This window comes from Sminthopsis crassicaudata, chromosome 6 (assembly GCF_048593235.1).
Source record: "Sminthopsis crassicaudata isolate SCR6 chromosome 6, ASM4859323v1, whole genome shotgun sequence".
NCBI classification, from domain to species: Eukaryota; Metazoa; Chordata; class Mammalia; order Dasyuromorphia; family Dasyuridae; genus Sminthopsis; species Sminthopsis crassicaudata.
Window position 1 is genome coordinate 107,095,000 of NC_133622.1, and position 18,917 is coordinate 107,113,916.

An 18,917-nucleotide genomic window follows, 5' to 3' on the forward strand; every position below is an offset into this window, starting at 1 on the left:
ATGTATGGCACTTCTCAAGGCATTGTAGAGTATATTCACAACTGTGTAAATACACAACAATATGTAGCTCACTGCATGCACTTTTCTTTTTTTAATCTCTTCATGAAACTGGGGGAACAATGTGATAATCTTGGTTTTAGAAAATGATTGCTACTCCCATCCATCAGGAATTAAAATGGGGGGGGGGCGGAGCCAAGATGGCAGAGAAGATACATGCGATTTTGTGAGCTCCCTTCTTCTCCCCTCAATACCAATTAGTTAAATCAGCCTCAAAAATAGCACTGGACTGATAGAAACCCCAAGGACTGGAAGCACGACTTACCAGCTGAAGAGAATCAGGAATTTCAACAGAAAAGGTTAGTTCCCAGGGGAGGAAAAAAAAAGAGGCCAGCACAGACAGTTGGGTGGTGGCACACTGCGCCGATCAGGCTGGGGAGGGCTCTGGGATCAGAGAAGCCACTGAGATAGAAGAATCTGGCACAGGCTGTTAGCTCTTCTCTGCTTATAAAACAGCAGTTCAGAAGAGAAATCAAGCCACTTTAAAATATAAGCCAGATACTAGAACCGCCCCAATCTGGAAGTGACCTAACAGATCTTGGCACGGCGGTGCAGCCGCTTTCTGTTGCCCAGGGCTTCACCTTGGGGTAGTAAAGAGCCTGAACAGTGGGGACACAGCCTGAGGCAACATCTAGTCCACATAGTGCCGGGCTTAGCCTGAGGCTGTGGAACTCTTGCAGCCCTGGAATTCCCAGAGAAGCAGAACCTTTGAAATAGGGACCGTGGTTTCTGGGCAGAAACTTCCAGTTTGAGCCAGGGGCTTTTCACGTCAGCTGCTGACATCCACACCCCACAGACGCATTGGCTGGAGTTAGTGACTTCACTGTTCAGCCTTAAACCTCAGGGCAGTTGCTAGGACACACAGCACCCTCAAAGCACAGCCGTGCTAATCACCTCTGAGGCACTTCCAGGGAGGGGGTGGGTAACTCTCTCCCAGAGCTTTCTCTTAGCTTAGGCACAGGACTCGCTGCATCCATCCGGTCTGGGAGAAAGCTGGTAAAGAAATAAATAAATAATTTCCTACCCCAGGGACAGACCCCAAAAGATTTTTTAAATATGAGCAAAAAGCCAAGAAGAACGTTTGACTCCTTCTACACAGAGAAAGAGCAGGTATCCAACCCCGAGGAAGTTAACAGCAGAGAGTCAGCAGATAACAGTCTAAAGGGGAACGATTCCTGCCCCCCATCACATAACTCTCTCCTAGAAGAGACTATTAAAAAATTAAGAGAGTTTGAAGAAAAATGGGGTAAGGAAAGAGAAGCTATGATAGAGAACAACAACGTTCTGAAATTGGAGTTGGAAAAAATAAGGAATTCACAGGAGATTCAGGGAAACAAAATTTGTGAATTAGAAAAGGTTAAAAAATCACAGGAAGGTAGGATTTCTGAATTGGAAAAGATAAAAAAATCTCAAGAAAGTAGGATTTCTGAATTGGAAAAGATAAAAAAGTCTCAAGAAAGTAGGATTTCTGAATTGGAAAAAGAAAATAATTCTCTAAAAAAAATTAGGGAAATGGAAAAAAATTCAATAGAGCAAAATAATTCATTTAAAAACTCAATTGGGCATATACAAAAAAGAATTAAAAACTGTGAATGAAGAAAATAACTCCTTAAAAATCAGGACAGAGCAAAAATAAATGAATGATTCATTGAGAACCCAAGAATCAGTCAAACAAAACAAAACAAAAATGAAAAGCTGGAGAATAATGTCAAATATTTACTGGGAAAATCTATAGACCTGGAAAATAGATCTAGGAGAGATAATCTGCAGATCATTGGACTTCCCGAAAACTATGACCAAAAAAAGAGCCTAGATTCTATTTTACAGGAAATCATCAAAGAGAACTGTCCAGAGATTATAGAAACAGAAGGGAAAATAGGCGTGGAAAGAATTCATCGAACTCCTTCTGAAAAAAACCCTTAAAAAAAAAAAAACACTTCATGGAATATTGTGGCTAAGCTGCAGAATTACCACACAAAGGAAAGAATATTGCAAGCAGCTAGAAAAAAGCAATTCAAATATCAAGGGGCCACAATAAGAGTAACTCAACATCTGGCTGCCTCCACATTAAAAGACTGAAGGGCCTGAAACCTGATATTCCAAAAGGCAAAAGATCAAGGATTACAACCAAGAATAAACTACCCAGCTAAGTTTAGCATTTTCTTCCATGGAAGAAGATGGTCATTCAATGACACAGAGGAATTCCATTTGTTTCTAAGAAAAAAACCAGACTTAAACAAAAAATTTGATCTACATCCACGAGACTGAAGAGAAACAGAAAAAGGTACACAGAACCCTTGAGAACTGTATCTCTGTTGTGGATATATAGAAAGTCTGTATGGATAATTTGATTTTACTGATATAAAAAAAGGGGGGGAATAGTAAAAGGAAGGGGGTAGTATCAGAAAAAGGGCAAGGAGTGATAAAAAGAGGGAAACTACATCCCAGGAAGAGGCATAGAAAATACACCATGTCTGAGGGAATTTAGAGAGGGGGAGAAACATTTTGTGAATCTTACTCTCATCAGAATAGGCTCAAAGAGTAAATAATTGACATATTTGTTTTTCAGAGAATTCTCTCTCATCTCATTAAAAGGGGGGGGAGAGGAAAAAGGAAAAGGAAAAGGGGAATAAGGGAAGGGACGTGGAGGGAGGGGGGAAGGATACTAAAAAAGGGAGGGCTGCACGTCACAAGTGGGGTCTATAAATTAAATATCAGGGAAGGGGTTCAGGAGGGTCAAGGGAAAAAGCATAATCTAGGGATAATGCGATGGCAAGAAATACAGAATTAGTCATTTTAACTGTAAATGTGAATGGGATGAACACTCCCATCAAACGGAGACGGATAGCAGACTGGATCAAAAGTCAGAACCCTACAATATGTTGTTTACAGGAAACACACTTAAAGCAGGGAGATACATACAGAGTAAAGGTAAAAGGTTGGAGCAGAATCTATTATGCTTCAGGAGCCAAAAAAGCAGGGGTAGCCATCCTTATCTCAGATCAAGCAAAAGCAGAAGTTGATCTAATTAAAAGAGATAAGGAAGGAAACTATATCCTGATAAAAGGTAGCATAAACAATGAAGCCATATAAATACTAAACATATATGCACCAAATGGTATAGCATCTAACTTCGTAAAGGAAAAGTTAAGAGAGTTGCAAGAAGAAATAGACAGTAAAACTATAATAGTGGGAGATCTCAACCTTGCACTCTCAGATTTAGACAAATCAAACCACAAAACAAATAAAAAAGAAATTTAAAAAGTAAATAGAACATTAGAAAAACTAGGTATGATAGACCTTTGGAGAAAACTGAATGGCGATAGAAAAGAATATACTTTCTTCTCAGCAGTTCATGGATCCTATACAAAAATTGACCATATATTAGGACATAAAGATTTCAAAATTAAATGCAGGAAGGCATAAATAATAAATGCCTTCTTCTCAGATCACAATGCAATAAAAGCTACATTCAGTAAGAAGTTAGGGGTAAATAGACCAAAAAGTAATTGGAAACTGAATAATCTCATCTTAAAGAATGACTGGGTGAAAGAGCAAATTATAGAAACAATTAACAATTTCACCCAAGATAATGATAATGATGAGACATCATATCAAAATCTTTGGGATGCAGCTAAAGCGGTAATAAGGGGAAATTTTATATCTTTAGAGGCTTATTTGAAGAAAATTGAGAAAGAGAAGATTAACGAATTGGGCTTACAACTTAAAAGGCTAGAAAAAGACCAAATTATAAACCCCCAACCAAAAATTAAACTCGAAATACAAAAATTAAAAGGAGAAATCAATAAAATTGAAAGTAAAAAAACTATTGAATTAATAAATAAAACCAAGAGTTGGTTTTATGAAAAAGCCAATAAAATAGATAAACCTTTGGTAAATTTGATCAAAAAAAAGAAAGAGGAAAATCAAATTGATAGTCTTACAAATGAAAAGGGGGATCTTTCCACCAATGAAGAGGAAATTAGAGAAATAATAAGGAGTTACTTTGCCCAACTTTATGCCAATAAATTTGATAACTTAAGTGAAATGGATGACTTCCTCCAAAAATATAGGCTCCCTAGATTAACAGAGGAGGAGATAAATTGCTTAAATAGTCCCATTTCAGAAAAAGAAATAGAACAAGCTATTAATCAACTCCCCAGGAAAAAATCCCCAGGGCCAGATGGATTCACATGTGAATTCTACCAAACATTTAAAGAACAATTAGTCCCAATGCTATATAAATTATTTGAAAAAATAGGGGATGAAGGAGTCCTACCAAATTCCTTTTATGACACAGACATGGTACTGATACCTAAACCTGGTAGATCGAAAACTGAGAAAGAAAATTATAGACCAATCTCCTTAATGAATATTGATGCTAAAATCTTAAAAAAGATATTAGCAAAAAGACTTCAGAAAATCATCTCCAAGATAATACACTATGATCAAGTAGGATTTATTCCAGGAATGCAGGGCTGGTTTAATATTAGGAAAACTATTAATATAATTGACCATATTAATAATCAAATTAATAAGAACCATATGATCATCTCAATAGATGCAGAAAAAGCATTTGACAAAATCCAACATCCATTCCTACTAAAAACTCTTGAGAGTATAGGAATAAATGGATTATTCCTTAGAATAATCAGGAGTATATATTTAAGACCGTCAGTAAGCATAATATGCAATAGAAATAAACTGCAACCTTTCCCAGTAAGATCAGGAGTGAAACAAGGTTGCCCACTATCACCATTACTATTCAATATAGTACTAGAAACGCTAGCCTCGGCAATAAGAGCCGAGAAAGAGATTCAAGGAATTAGAGTAGGAAATGAGGAAATTAAACTATCACTTTTTGCAGATGACATGATGGTATACTTAGAGAACCCCAAAGACTCTGCTAAAAAGCTACTAGAAATAATTCAAAATTTCAGCAAAGTGGCAGGATACAAAATAAATCCACATAAATCCTCGGCATTTTTATATATCACTAACAAAATGCAACAGCAAGAGATACAAAGAGAAATTCCATTCCAAACAAATGTTGATAGTATAAAATATTTGGGAATCCATCTACCAAAGAAAAGTCAGGAATTATATGAGAAAAATTACAAAACACTTGCCACAAAAATAAAATCAGATTTAAATAATTGGAAAGACATTCAGTGCTCTTGGATAGGCCGAGCGAATATAATAAAGATGACAATACTCCCCAAACTAATCTATTTATTTAGTGCTATACCAATCAGACTCCCAAGAAACTATTTTAATGACCTAGAAAAAATAACAACAAAATTCATATGGAAGAATAAAAGGTCAAGAATTGCAAGGGAACTAATGAAAAAAAACTCAGAGGAAGGTGGTCTAAGTGTACCTGATCTAAAGCTATATTATATAGCAGCAGTCACCAAAACCATTTGGTATTGGCTAAGAAATAGACCGGTAGATCAGTGGAACAGATTAGATACAAAGGACAAAAAAGGGTACATCTATAGCAATCTAATCTTTGACAAACCCAAAGATTCCAACATTAGGGATAAAAATTCATTATTCGGAAAAAACTGTTGGGAAAACTGGAAATTAGTATGGCAGAAATTAGATATGGATCCACACTTAACACCATATACCAAGATAAGATCAAAATGGGTCCATGATTTAAGCATAAAGAGGGAGATAATAAATAGATTAGAGGAACAGAGGATAATCTACCTCTCAGACTTGTGGAGGAGGAAGGAATTTATGACCAGAGGAGAACTAGAGATCATTATTGATCACAAAATAGAAGATTTTGATTACATCAAACTAAAAAGTTTCTGTACAAATAATACTAATGCAAACAAGATTAGAAGGGAAGTAACAAATTGGGAAAATATTTTTAAAAACAAAGGTTCTGACAAAGGTCTCATTTCCAAAGTATATAGAGAACTGACCATAATTTATAAGAAACCAAACCATTCTCCAATTGATAAATGGTCAAAGGATATGAACAGACAATTCTCAGAGGAAGAAATTGAAACTATATCCACTCACATGAAAGAGTGTTCCAAATCACTACTGATCAGAGAAATGCAAATTAAGACCACTCTGAGATACCACTACACACCTGTCAGATTGGCTAAGATGACAGGAACAAATAATGACAAATGTTGGAGGGGATGTGGGGAAATTGGGACACTAATACATTGCTGGTGGAGTTGTGAAAGAATCCAGCCATTCTGGAGAGCAATCTGGAATTATGCCCAAAAAGTTATCAAACTGTGCATACCCTTTGACCCAGCAGCGCTACTACTGGGATTATATCCCAAAGAAATACTAAAGAGCGGAAAGAGACATATATGTGCCAAAATGTTTGTGGCAGCTCTTTTTGTTGTAGCTAGAAACTGGAAGATGAATGGATGTCCATCAGTTGGAGAATGGTTGGGTAAATTGTGGTATATGAAAGTTATGGAATATTATTGCTCAGTAAGAAATGACCAGCAGGAGGAATACAGAGAGGCCTGGAGAGACTTAAATCGGCTGATGCTGAGTGAAATGAGCAGAACCAGAAGATCACTGTACACTTCAACAACAATACTGTATGAGGATGTATTCTGATGGAAGTGGAAATCTTCAACATAAAGAAGATCCAGCTCACTTCCAGTTGATCAATGATGGACAGAGGTAGATACACCCAGAGGGGAAACACTGGGAGGGGAATGTAGATTGTTAGCACTAATATCTGTCTGCCCAGGTTGCATGTACCTTCGGATTCTAATGTTTGTTGTGCAACAAGAAAATGATATTCACACACATGTATTGTACTTAGACTATATTGTAACACATGTAAAATGTATAGTATTGCCTGTCGTCGGGGGGAGGGAGTAAGGGAGGGGGGGTAATTTGGAAAAATGAATACAAGGGATAATATTATAAAATATATATATATATAATAAAAAAATTAAAAAAAAAAAAATTTCACCCAAGATAATGACAATGATGAGACATCATACCAAAATCTGTGAGATGCAGCTAAAGCGGTAATAAGGGGAAATTTTATATCTTTAGAGGCTTATTTGAAGAAAATAGAGAAAGAGAAGATTAACGAATTGGGCCTGCAACTTAAAAAGCTAGAAAAAGACCAAATTAAAAACCCCCAACCAAAAATTAAACTTGAAATACAAAAATTAAAAAGAGAAATCAATAATATTGAAAGTAAAAAAACTATTGAATTAATAAATAAAACCAAGAGTTGGTTTTATGAAAAAGCCAATAAAATAGAAAAACCTTTGGTAAATCTGATCAGAAAAAGGAAAGAGGAAAATCAAATTGTTAGTCTTACAAATGAAAAGGGGGATCTTTCCACCAATGAAGAGGAAATTAGAGAAATAATAAGGAGTTACTTTGCCCAACTTTATGCCAATAAATTTGATAACTTAAGTGAAATGGATGACTTTCTCCAAAAATATAGGCTCCCTAGATTAACAGAGGAGGAGATAAATTGCTTAAATAGTCCCATTTCAGAAAAAGAAATAGAACAAGCTATTAATCAACTCCCCAGGAAAAAATCCCCAGGGCCAGATGGATTTACATGTGAATTCTACCAAACATTTAAAGAACAATTAGTCCCAATGCTATATAAACTATTTGAAAAAATAGGGGATGGAGTATCCAGTGGCTGCAGGGAGAGGGCGGGTCCAAGAGAGTAAAGAGAGTTCTGTGGTGGTGACACATGTGTGAATTGCTACTATGGAAGTTAAAGGTAAAAAAAATTTCACAGGAAAGAGTGGGAAGACATCACAAGGGAAAATAAAGATTTAAAAAGGACAATGATTCTAAATCTCCAAAGAAGTTTCCAAGTAAAGGTGATGAAGGGGGAGGACCTAAATTCAGCTCTAAAACGTTTGAGAAAAGTAATACACTGCCTGGGAAAACAGGCCTGAAACAACTCAAGAATAAGCATCAAGGGGACACGTTGCTTAAGAAAACTGGCACCAAACAGTTGAAGAATAAACAAGATGTAGATGTATTGTCCAAGAAGACTGGTCTGAAACAGTTGAATAAACAGGAGGGGAACATGTTACTCAAGAAAACTGGAGCAAAACAGTTGAAGAACAAAGAAAGACATGTTACCCAAGAAAAATGGTGCAAAACAGTTCAAGAATAAACAGGAAGAAAATTTATTGCCCAAGAAAAATGGTGTAAAACAATTCAAGAATAAACAGGAGGGAGACTTATTACCCAAGAAAACTAACCTGAAACAATTCAAGAATAAACAAGAAGGAAACAGGTTGCAGACAAAAAGAAAGTTCCAACCTGAGGGCAAAAGTGAAGAGACAGCGGCTAAGAAACCCAAGTGGGATGACTTGAAAAAGAAAAAGAAAGAACTAAGGCAGAGCAGACAACTCAATGATAAAAGCAACTAAGACACCGTTTTCAAGGCAAAGCAAATTTGGGAATACTTGAGAAGGAAAAATTGTGACAAAGAAAAAAGAACAAAGTTGATGAGTGAATTACAGAAGTTGATTCAGGACAAGATTAAAAGCATTGCATTTGCACTGTATTATCCAGTGTTACATTCAGTATGGTAATGAGGAACAAAGGAAAGAGGCATTTGAAGAATTAAAAGAGAATTGGGTTGAATTGAGTAAGGCCAAATATTCCAGAAATGTTGTTAAGAAATAAATCACAAATTGCAGAAATAATAAAAAGTTTTAAAGGCCAAGTGCGGAAAATATTGTGTCATGCAGAAGCATCGGCAGTTGTTGAATATGCTTACAATGAAAAAGCAATTTTAGAACAACGAAACATGCTGGTAGAAGAACTCTATAGAAATACATTTCAACTTTACAAGTCTGAAATTCACCCAACTCTGGAGAAAGTGTTAGAGGTACAGCCTGATAAGCAAGAGGCTATTATGGGTGAAATGAAACAGATTCTTACACCAATGGCTCCAAAAGAAATGGTAATTAATATATAATAAAAAAAAAAAAAAAAAAAAAAAAAAAAAAGAAATGGTAATTAAACATTCAGTGGTACATAAAGTATTCTTGGAGTTTTTCACCTTTGCACCGCCAAAACTCAGATAGAAATGATTGAAGCAATCAGAGAAGCTGTAATATATCTTGCACATACACACAATGGAGCTAGAATAGCCATGTACTGTCTGTGGCATGGCACACCAAAGGACAGAAAAGTTATTATTAAAACAATGAAGACTTATGTTGAAAAAGTAGCCAACGGTGAATATTCTCATTTAGTTTTGCTGGCAGCATTTGATTGTGTGGATGATACTAAGCTTATGAAGCAAATAGTTATGTCGCAAATCATCAACTCCCTGTCCAATATAGTGAATAACAAATACGGAAGGAAAGTTCTGTTGTATTTACTGAGTCCTAGAGATCCTGCCTATCTTGTACCTGAGATCACTGAAGTTTTACAGAAGGGTGATGGAAATGCACATAGTAAGAAAGATAGTATAATCCGCTGTAAAGAACCTTGGAGTCTATTTCCCCACCCCTGTTAAACTATATGCAAGAGCATGTCCAGAAATTGATGATAGACAAATCAACATGTGTTTTTGTTGTTAATGTTCTGGGATTTGCTATTGGAGATATTCAACCTGCTATGGATACCATTGCCAAATTAGCCGCTTTCGAAATGATTCCTGGTGGCAAGGATGGAGAGCTCCACTTGGCAGAACATCCAGCTGGACATCTAGTTCTGAAATGGTTAGTAGAACAAGATGAAAAAATGAAATAAAATGGAAGAGAAGGTTCTTTTACCAAAACATTGGTAGAACATGTTGGTGTCAAGAAATTGAAGAGTTGGGCAGGAATTAATCGGGGTGCTATTATTCTTTCTCGTCTGCTCCAAAGGCCTGATCCAGAAGTGGTAAATAAAGTTAAATCTAGACTGAAAAGCCTCATCCCCACATTGGAAAAAGAGGAAAACAGCACAGGCATGACTGCTTTACTTGAGAAATTAAGAGCTTAATTGGAAAATAATAATGAAAAATAAGAATCACTTTTCCTGGTGATTCAGATGAAGGGGACCATCCAGTTTGGTTGTTGGGGGGAGCCTTTTATATAATATATACATACATACATATATATATATAAATGTTTTTTGTAGAAATGCCTATTTCTAAAATAGTTTCTAAAATAAAAAAAAAAAAAAAAAGAAAAAGAAAAAGAAAAAATAGGGGATGAAGGAGTCCTACCAAACTCCTTTTATGACACAGACATGGTACTGATACCTAAACTAGGTAGACTGAAAACTGAGAAAGAAAATTATAGACCAATTTCCTTAATGAATATTGATGCTAAAATCTTAAATAAGATATTAGCAAAAAGACTTCAGAAAATCATCCCCAGGATAATATGCTATATTCAAGTGGGATTTATAACAGGAATGCAGGGCTGGTTTAATATTAGGAAAACTATTAGTATAATTGACCATATTAATAATCAAATTAATAAAAACCATATGATCATCTCAATAGATGCAGAAAAAGCATTTGATAAAATCCAACATCCATTCCTACTAAAAACGCTTGAGAGTATAGGAATAAATGGACTATTCTTTAGAATAATCAGGAGCATATATTTACGACCATCAGTAAGCATAATATGCAATAGAAATAAACTGGAACCTTTCCCAGGAAGATCAGGAGTGAAACAAGGTTGCCCACTATCACCATTACTATTCAATATAGTACTAGAAATGCTAGCCTTGGCAATAAAAGCCGAGAAAGAGATTCAAGGAATTAGAGTAGGAAATGAGGAAATCAAACTATCACTCTTTGCAGATGACATGATGGTATACTTAAAGAACTCCAAAGACTCTGCTAAAAAGCTACTAGAAATAATTCAGAATTTTAGCAAAGTGGCAGGATACAAAATAAATCCACATAAATCCTCAGCATTTTTATATATCACGAACAAAATGCAACAGCAAGAGATACAAAGAGAAATTCCATTCCAAACAAATGTTGAGAGTATGAAGTATTTGGGAATCCAATTACCAAAGAACAGTCAGGAATTATATGAGAAAAATTACAAAACACTTGCCACAAAAATAAGGTCAGATTTAAATAATTGGAAAGACATTCAGTGCTCTTGGATAGGCCGAGCGAATATAATAAAGATGACAATACTCCCTAAACGAATCTATTTATTTAGTGCTATACCAATTAGACTCCCAAGAAACTATTTCAATGACCTAGAAAAAATAACAACAAAATTCATATGGAAGAATAAAAGGTCGAGAATTGCAAGGGAACTAATGAAAAAAAACTCAGAGGAAGGTGATCTAAGTGTACCTGATCTAAAGCTATATTATATAGCAGCAGTCACCAAAACCATTTGGTATTGGCTAAGAAATAGACCGGTAGATCAGTGGAACAGATTAGATACAAAGGACAAAAAAGGGTACATCTATAGCAATCTAATCTTTGACAAACCCAAAGATACTAACATTAGGGATAAAAATTCATTATTTGGAAAAAACTGTTGGGAAAACTGGAAATTAATATGGCAGAAATTAGATATGGATCCACACGTAGCACCATATACCAAGATAAGATCAAAATGGGTCCATGATTTAGGCATAAAGAGGGAGATAATAAATAGATTAGAGGAACAGAGAATAGTCTACCTCTCAGACCTGTGGAGAAGGAAGGAATTTATGACCAGAGGAGAACTAGAGATCATTATTGATCACAAAATAGAAGATTTTGATTACATCAAACTAAAAAGTTTCTGTACAAACAATACTAATGCAAATAAGATTAGAAGGGAAGTAACAAATTGGGAAAATATTTTTACAGTTAAAGGTTCTGATAAAGGTCTCATTTCCAAAATATATAGAGAACTGACCCTAATTTATAAGAAATCAAACCATTCTCCAATTGATAAATGGTCAAAGGATATGAACAGACAATTCTCAGATGATGAAATTGAAATTATATCCACTCATATGAGTGTTCCAAATCACTACTGATCAGAGAAATGCAAATTAAGACAACTCTGAGATACCACTACACACCTGTCAGATTGGCTAAGATGACAGGAACAAATAATGATGAATGTTGGAGGGGATGTGGGAAAACTGGGACACTGATGCATTGTTGGTGGAGTTGTGAAAGAATTCAGCCATTCTGGAGAGCAATTTGGAACTATGCCCAAAAAGTTATCAAACTGTGCATACCCTTTGATCCAGCAGTGCTGCTATTGGGCTTATATCCCAAAGAAAAACTAAAGAGGGGAAAGGGACCTGTATGTGCCAAAATGTTTGTGGCAGCTCTTTTTGTAGTAGCTAGAAACTGGAAGATGAATGAATGTCCATCAGTTGGAGAATGGTTGGGTAAATCATGGTATATGAAGGTTATGGAATATTACTGCTCTTTAAGAAATGACCAGCAGGAGGAATACAGAGAGGTTTGGAGAGACTTACATCAACTGTTGCTGAGTGAAATGAGCAGAACCAGAAGATCGCTGTACACTTCAATGCTGTATGAAGATGTATTCTGATGGAAGTGGAAATCTTCAACATAAAGAAGATCCACCTCACTTACAGTTGATCAATGATGGACAGAAACAACTACACCCAGAGAAGGAACACTGGGAAGTGAATGTAAACTGTTAGCACTACTGTCTATCTGCCCAGGTTACATGTACCTTCGGAATCTAATACTTAATGTGCAACAAGAAAATTGGATTTACACACATATATTGTATCTAGGTTATATTGTAACACATGTAAAATGTATGGGATTGTCTGTCATCTAGGGGAGGGAGTAGAGGGAGGGAGGGGATAATTTGGAAAAATGAATACAAGGGATAATTTTATAAAAATTACTCATGCATATATACTGTCAAAAAAATTATAAATAAAATTTTAAAAAAAGGAATTAAAATGATCTTCTCTCTGGTATGGCTTGAAGCCACTTGATAAGTAAAATGATGCTAATCTGTAATTTTTTTCTCTCTTTTGCTCTTTTTCTTTGACTGTGGAAAGTACGTTCAGAGAGAAAGAGAGAGACAGACAAGAAGAGAAACCGATTCAGAGAAACAAATAGATGACAAGAGGACAAAGACATGAATAGTATGCTGGTTTGCCATAGCAAGATATGCATAGGACTAACTGGAAGCCATAATGATGTACAGAATTAATGAGGATTTTGAGTTGTTAAGAAACTTACTGGGCTGGTGAATTTGAGGAATAGTCACTTTCCCCAAATCTTTGAACCAGAGGAGGAAGGGGAATTTACTTTATTGATTTTTCTTTACAACATAATTCTAGTGTGTTCTAGGAAGAAAACTTCCTCATTAACTCCAATGATTTGAGAGAATATCAAGATTTGGGAAGAAATTTTTACATATTTCTTTTATACTTTAGCTTAATACAAATGATGCAAATACATAGGAAGTACCTGAATTTATGACTGCCAAGGGAAGTGACCTCTAAACATAGAAAACCCTCATGGGGGAAGGGTTCTGAGTCAGAGGAAAAAGTGGATTTACAAATGCAATATTTAAGCAATATCTCCTTTCTTCTCCTAGATTAAATTAGCAATAACCTGCAAGTCATTAACACAACAGTCAACTTTAAAAAGGCACACCATGTTTCAGGGAGCAGCTAGTATTGAGCCTAATATAGGCCTAGAGAAAGCTCACAATATCTCATTAGATTTTGATGTCCTTTGCCTCATCACATTTTATCCCAGACATCTTCCTGTTATGGGACTTTGCACATCCTTCTCCAATCTCCAACCCACCTCCCCACCAAACTGTTTGCTCCCTCTTGTTCTGGGCACAATAATTAATCAGCATTACCCTTGCTTCTAGAAAGAGAATATCAGCTAACTATCCTATGATCCACTCTATCTTTGTGACTTCCAAGACCAGACTTCCCTGTATTTTGTAAGCTCCTTGATAGTACAGATAGGGTCCTTTTTGTATTCTTAGAATATAGTATAATATCTGGCACATGGCACTTAATAAATATGTATTCATTTATTCATTGATGACTTCTGATACCACAGATATCATTATCTTCTCTCCTCAAATGACTTCCAGTTCTACATATTTAGGACTAGCTTTTGTCTTGACTTCTATCCTCTGCCCCCTCCCCCAACTACCAACTGCATATTGTCCTATGTGTACAAAATAAATTATCTTTCCCCCATATTTCACCATTCCTCCAAATTTCCCTCTTTGTGTTGGGAGCACTTCCATCCTTTTAGGAACCCAAGTTCATATCTTCAATGTCTTTTTTAACTTTCCACTTTCATTACATATATCAGTTGCCAATTCTTGTCAATTCTACCTTTGCACTCTGTTGCTTCCATTCCTTTTTCTACAATGCATAGCTATTGCCTTAGTTCAGACTTTTATCACCTCAAATCTAGATGATTTCAATAGATTTCAATTAAATCTCTCTGCTCCAAATCTCTCCCATCTACATACTATCCTCTGCACAGCTGCTAAAATGGTTTTCCTAACAAGTAGGTCTGACCATGTCACTCTCCTACTCAGTAGACTTAAATGGCTCTCAATTATCTCCAGAGTCACAAATTTGCTTGCAAATTTTAAAGCCTTATACAACTGGATTCCAAAGTATCTTTCCAGCCTTATTAAACATTACTGCCCTTCATGTACTGCAGAAATCAATCAAATTGCCCTTCTTAGTGTAAACTTCATACACAACACTCAAATGCCTCTCTCTACGGACCTTTGCATTTGCCACGTCTTGAAAGTAGTCTCTCTTCACCTCCGCCTCTTCAAATCTCATAAGCCCTTTTAGGATCCAGCTCAAATGTCAAATGAAACCTTCCCTGAACAATTTTCCACTATGGCTTCTAGTATCCTCTCTCCCAAAGTTATATTGCTTTGTGTTTATTTTGAATAAAACCTTAATATTCCCACATATGTGCACGTTATCCTTTCCAGTAGAATGTAAACTTATTCAGAGCAAGTTTTTTTTTCCTGTTTTATCTTTGAATGCTTAGTGTTTAGTACCCAGTACATTGTAGTTGCTTGTTGACCTGGGCATGTTTATCCTGGAGAAAAGGAAATTTATAGAGGGCATAATAGAAAGAATACTGACTTTGAATTCAGAGGACCTGAATCTAATTTCTTGTTCCATCATTTATTATTTGTATGATCTTGGGCAAATTATAAAATTTATCTGGATTCAGTTCTCTCATTTGTAAATTGTAGGGGTTCCAGCTTCTTAAATTGTAGTTTGTAACCTCAATTTGGGTTCTCATAACTGAATGTGGGACCCATGAAATTATGATTTACTATTTTATATACCTATATTCTAAGGGTCATGTAAAAGTTTCTTTCTTTTTTTTTTTTTTTTTTTCTTTTTCTTTTTTCTGAGGCTGGGGTTAAGTGACTTGCCCAGGGTCACACAGCTAGGAAGTGCTAAGTGTCTGAGACCAGATTTGAACTCAGGTCCTCCTGACTGCAGGGCTGGTGCTCTATCCACTGCGCCACCTAGCTGCCCTCATATAAAAGTTTCTTAGGCAAAAAAGGTCATGACTGGAAAAAGTCTAAGAAGCCTTGAACTGGGTGGCCTCCAATGATCCTACAACATAATTGTCTTCAGGTATTTGGAACCCTGTCATTTTGAAGAGTATTAAAATTGTTGTAAAAGGACCATCAATCAACTGATGAGGACCTCAAGTAAAGTATTGGAGTGGGGTGTAGGAAAAATATGTAATTTGAGAGACAGGATTAAGGAAGAACAGATAGGGTGATGTTCCTGGTTATAGGAGACAAGGAGGAAAAAAAAAAACATCAAAGATAACTAAAGAATCTGGTCTAAGAGAGAGGGAGATGAGTATTAATGACTGAAATGGATGAACTGGACTAGAATGCTTCCAGTTACCTCATTGTTATGAGGCTTTTGAAATATATGATACAAAGGTTCCTATAAAGGTAATTTATTTTATAACAGTTTCAACCCATTTGTGATTTTGAGAACCATACAAATATTCTGCATTTGGCAGCTGGTGAAGGGATGAATGGGTATGAATAATCATTTTCCATTATCCTTCACAGACGGGCTGGAAGAGTACAGTAATAGAGGTATAATTTGACCTATGCTGACTGAGGTCAAATTGTATGAGTTTAGCACAGAGCTTACTTAGTCTGTACATTGTAATCCCTTAACATATGCTTGTTGACTTGACTGATAAGAAGTGAATTACCTAGGGACCTAAGAATAGGACTACTCCAACCCAATGCCTCATTATTAAGCCCCTGCCCAGGATCAATTGTGTGGTCCTGTTTTCTACAGAGCCAGAGTGAGCTTCTCATTAGTAAGTGTGAACAGACACAGATAGCCATCTGATTCTCTGGATCTTGGCATCTGGAAAGACACAAGGAAGCTTTTAATTCTGGCATCTTAGACAAGCATCTGTGCTATTATCTTGGCAAAGAAATGCCCAGAGAAGGAGAGAGACCCACCCTGCTGCTTCCTCATTCAGGGGCCCTGGCAAGAGTTCCCTTCTCTGACATCATCTTACATGGAGAAGACCACAGAAGGCTTTTCCCAGCTGGTAATGAAAGACATCTTTAGGTTGATCATTGGTTTCAAACAAAGCCAATAAAATAAAAAGCCAAATAAAAGCCATAAAAAAATTGTTAGTGATGTCTCTGAGGAGCTTCCAAATCTCTGCGTATATATCACTTTACACTCATGAAGGGGAAAACAGAAATCTATTTGATCCTCACTCTTTCTGCTTTTATTATTTGAAAAATACAACTGATTCAGGACACTTGCTAAAATAATTGTTCTCTATTCCTTTACTATAATTCTTTTCTATTACAAGTCTGTTTACTCTTTTTTTATAAACACAATTTACCAAGACCAACGCGCCAAAACCTCCAAAACCTCAAAACTCATTGCAGATCTCTGTAAGACACAACTGCATCACTTTCTTGATTGCTATACTAAGCATTCTACAACCTTTCCAAAAGATAAAGTTGATTAAACATGTATATCACTTATTCATGACTAGCCTTCACAAGGAACAGCTGAGTCATCATCAGCAATAACCTCATAATGCAGAAACTTTTGGTTTGGAAGGCTGTACTGCTGCAGATCTGTGATCAAGTAGCCGAGGAGATGCTAAAAGAACATTTGTAGAGCAAGAGAGAAAGGTGGCCTACTGTTGTACTTGGAGGATCTATCCACTGACAGAACTTGTGACAATGGAAAGAGTGAGAGTGCTCTGGACTCAGAATTCTTAGGTTCAAATTTTACTCTTGACATTTATCAGATTCTCAGTATAAGCATGTATATCTTGGAAATCAGCAAATAATGGTTTCTAGAGTGCCACTTGCATATATTTACCCTATGTGTGTGTGTGTATATATATATATATATATATATACATGTTTATGTATATATCTGTATAAGCATCTATTTATATACATTTATATTTTTATCCACATACATAATTCCTTTTGGAATTTTAGAGCAAGAATGGTTTCCCTAGGATCTGGTTCATAGTAAGAGCTTAATAAATATTTATTAATTGATTGATTGGAGCCATTTTCTGGTCTCAATTTTCTCCTCTGTAAATTGAAGGTGGAATTAGATAATCTCTGATGTCCTCTATAGCTTTAAATCCATGATTTAATTTAATTTCAAGAAAGAGGATTAAATCTGAAGTCTAAAACAGAGCTTGAGGGAATGAAAGTCAAGAGTCAGTACAAAGAAGGAAAAATATAGGAGAAAGGCAGGATGTGCTCCTTCAGTGATGATAAGACAGATTTGCAGGCTTGGAGTTCTATATGGGAGCAGTTCTTCCCATGAGCAAGCTCTGTGGTGACTTTGCTTTATGGGGACTATATACCTCCCATATCTTTGGGAGTTATGGGATCAGGAAACTTAGAATTCTACCTTTGAAACTGGTCATGTGACTCTGGGCAAATCACTTGCTAAATTTCAGAAGAAAGAACATGGTTTGGGATCCCAGAAGCTGGTTTCAAATGCTTGTCCATGATGTCAGGGAATTTACTTTACCTACTCATCTGAAAAATGAGATGAGTCTAAATCTCTAGGGTTCTTTCCCCCTTGAAATTATGATCCTATTATCTAAAAATAAGTCTAGTCAGACTTACAATACTTATATTACATGGTTTGGATGAGTGTCGTAGCTCTAGAAGTAGAATAATGGATTTTTCTTAGTGATCTTCTTACCATCCCCTGCCCTTCCATTTTATAGATGGGAAGTTGGAAATCAGATAGGTTCATTGGTTTGCTCAAATCTCACAGAGAGCTGAAATTTGAATCTAAATCCTATGTATCCAGTCTTAGTCTCCTTTCCATTTCAAACACACTGCCTAAATGAATCTACACAAAACATTTCACAAACTTTGAAATGCATTATAAATGCCTGCTATCATTATGATGATCCCAATATGTATGTGAAATGATATTTTGTTTGAAGGTAGAGTCTGATTCTCTTCTGCCTCCATCACACATCTGGCATGTAGTAGGAATTTAAAAATTGTCTATTGAATTGAATTGAAATGAATAAGCTTATTAAACTTTAAGGGGATACTTCCACTAGATAAATAGTCTTTTTAAATATACAGCACGAAAGTGGGGTAGAGTAATTTATGACTTGGTTCTGCCACTGTTGAAATTCACAGGTCCCTAAAATTTCTCTGAATTTGGGAACAAAATTCTCAGTCATCCATCAGGAGCTCAATTCCATTATCAGTAATGACATTTTTGGAGGAACTTCCCTAAATGGAAAATTACCAAAGCAATTCTGGCTTGGTCATTGCTGAACTAGGTGTGTGTGTGTGTGGGGGGGGGTGGAGTAAAGGGTCAGAACTATAGCCTCAATT

At 36.0% G+C, this 18,917-nt stretch overlaps 2 protein-coding genes and 1 pseudogene across 3 annotated transcripts in view; 2 read left to right on the forward strand and 1 right to left on the reverse strand.

The window, feature by feature from the left end:
- SORBS2 (sorbin and SH3 domain containing 2) overlaps positions 1–18,917 on the reverse strand; it is a 451,850-nt gene that overhangs the window by 400,762 nt on the left and 32,171 nt on the right. The gene's annotated exons all lie outside the window — the stretch shown is intronic.
- Positions 1–18,917, forward strand: part of LOC141547648 (uncharacterized) — a 181,195-nt gene that overhangs the window by 140,194 nt on the left and 22,084 nt on the right. The gene's annotated exons all lie outside the window — the stretch shown is intronic.
- On the forward strand, positions 7,789–10,113 carry LOC141546012 (pumilio homolog 3-like; annotated as a pseudogene).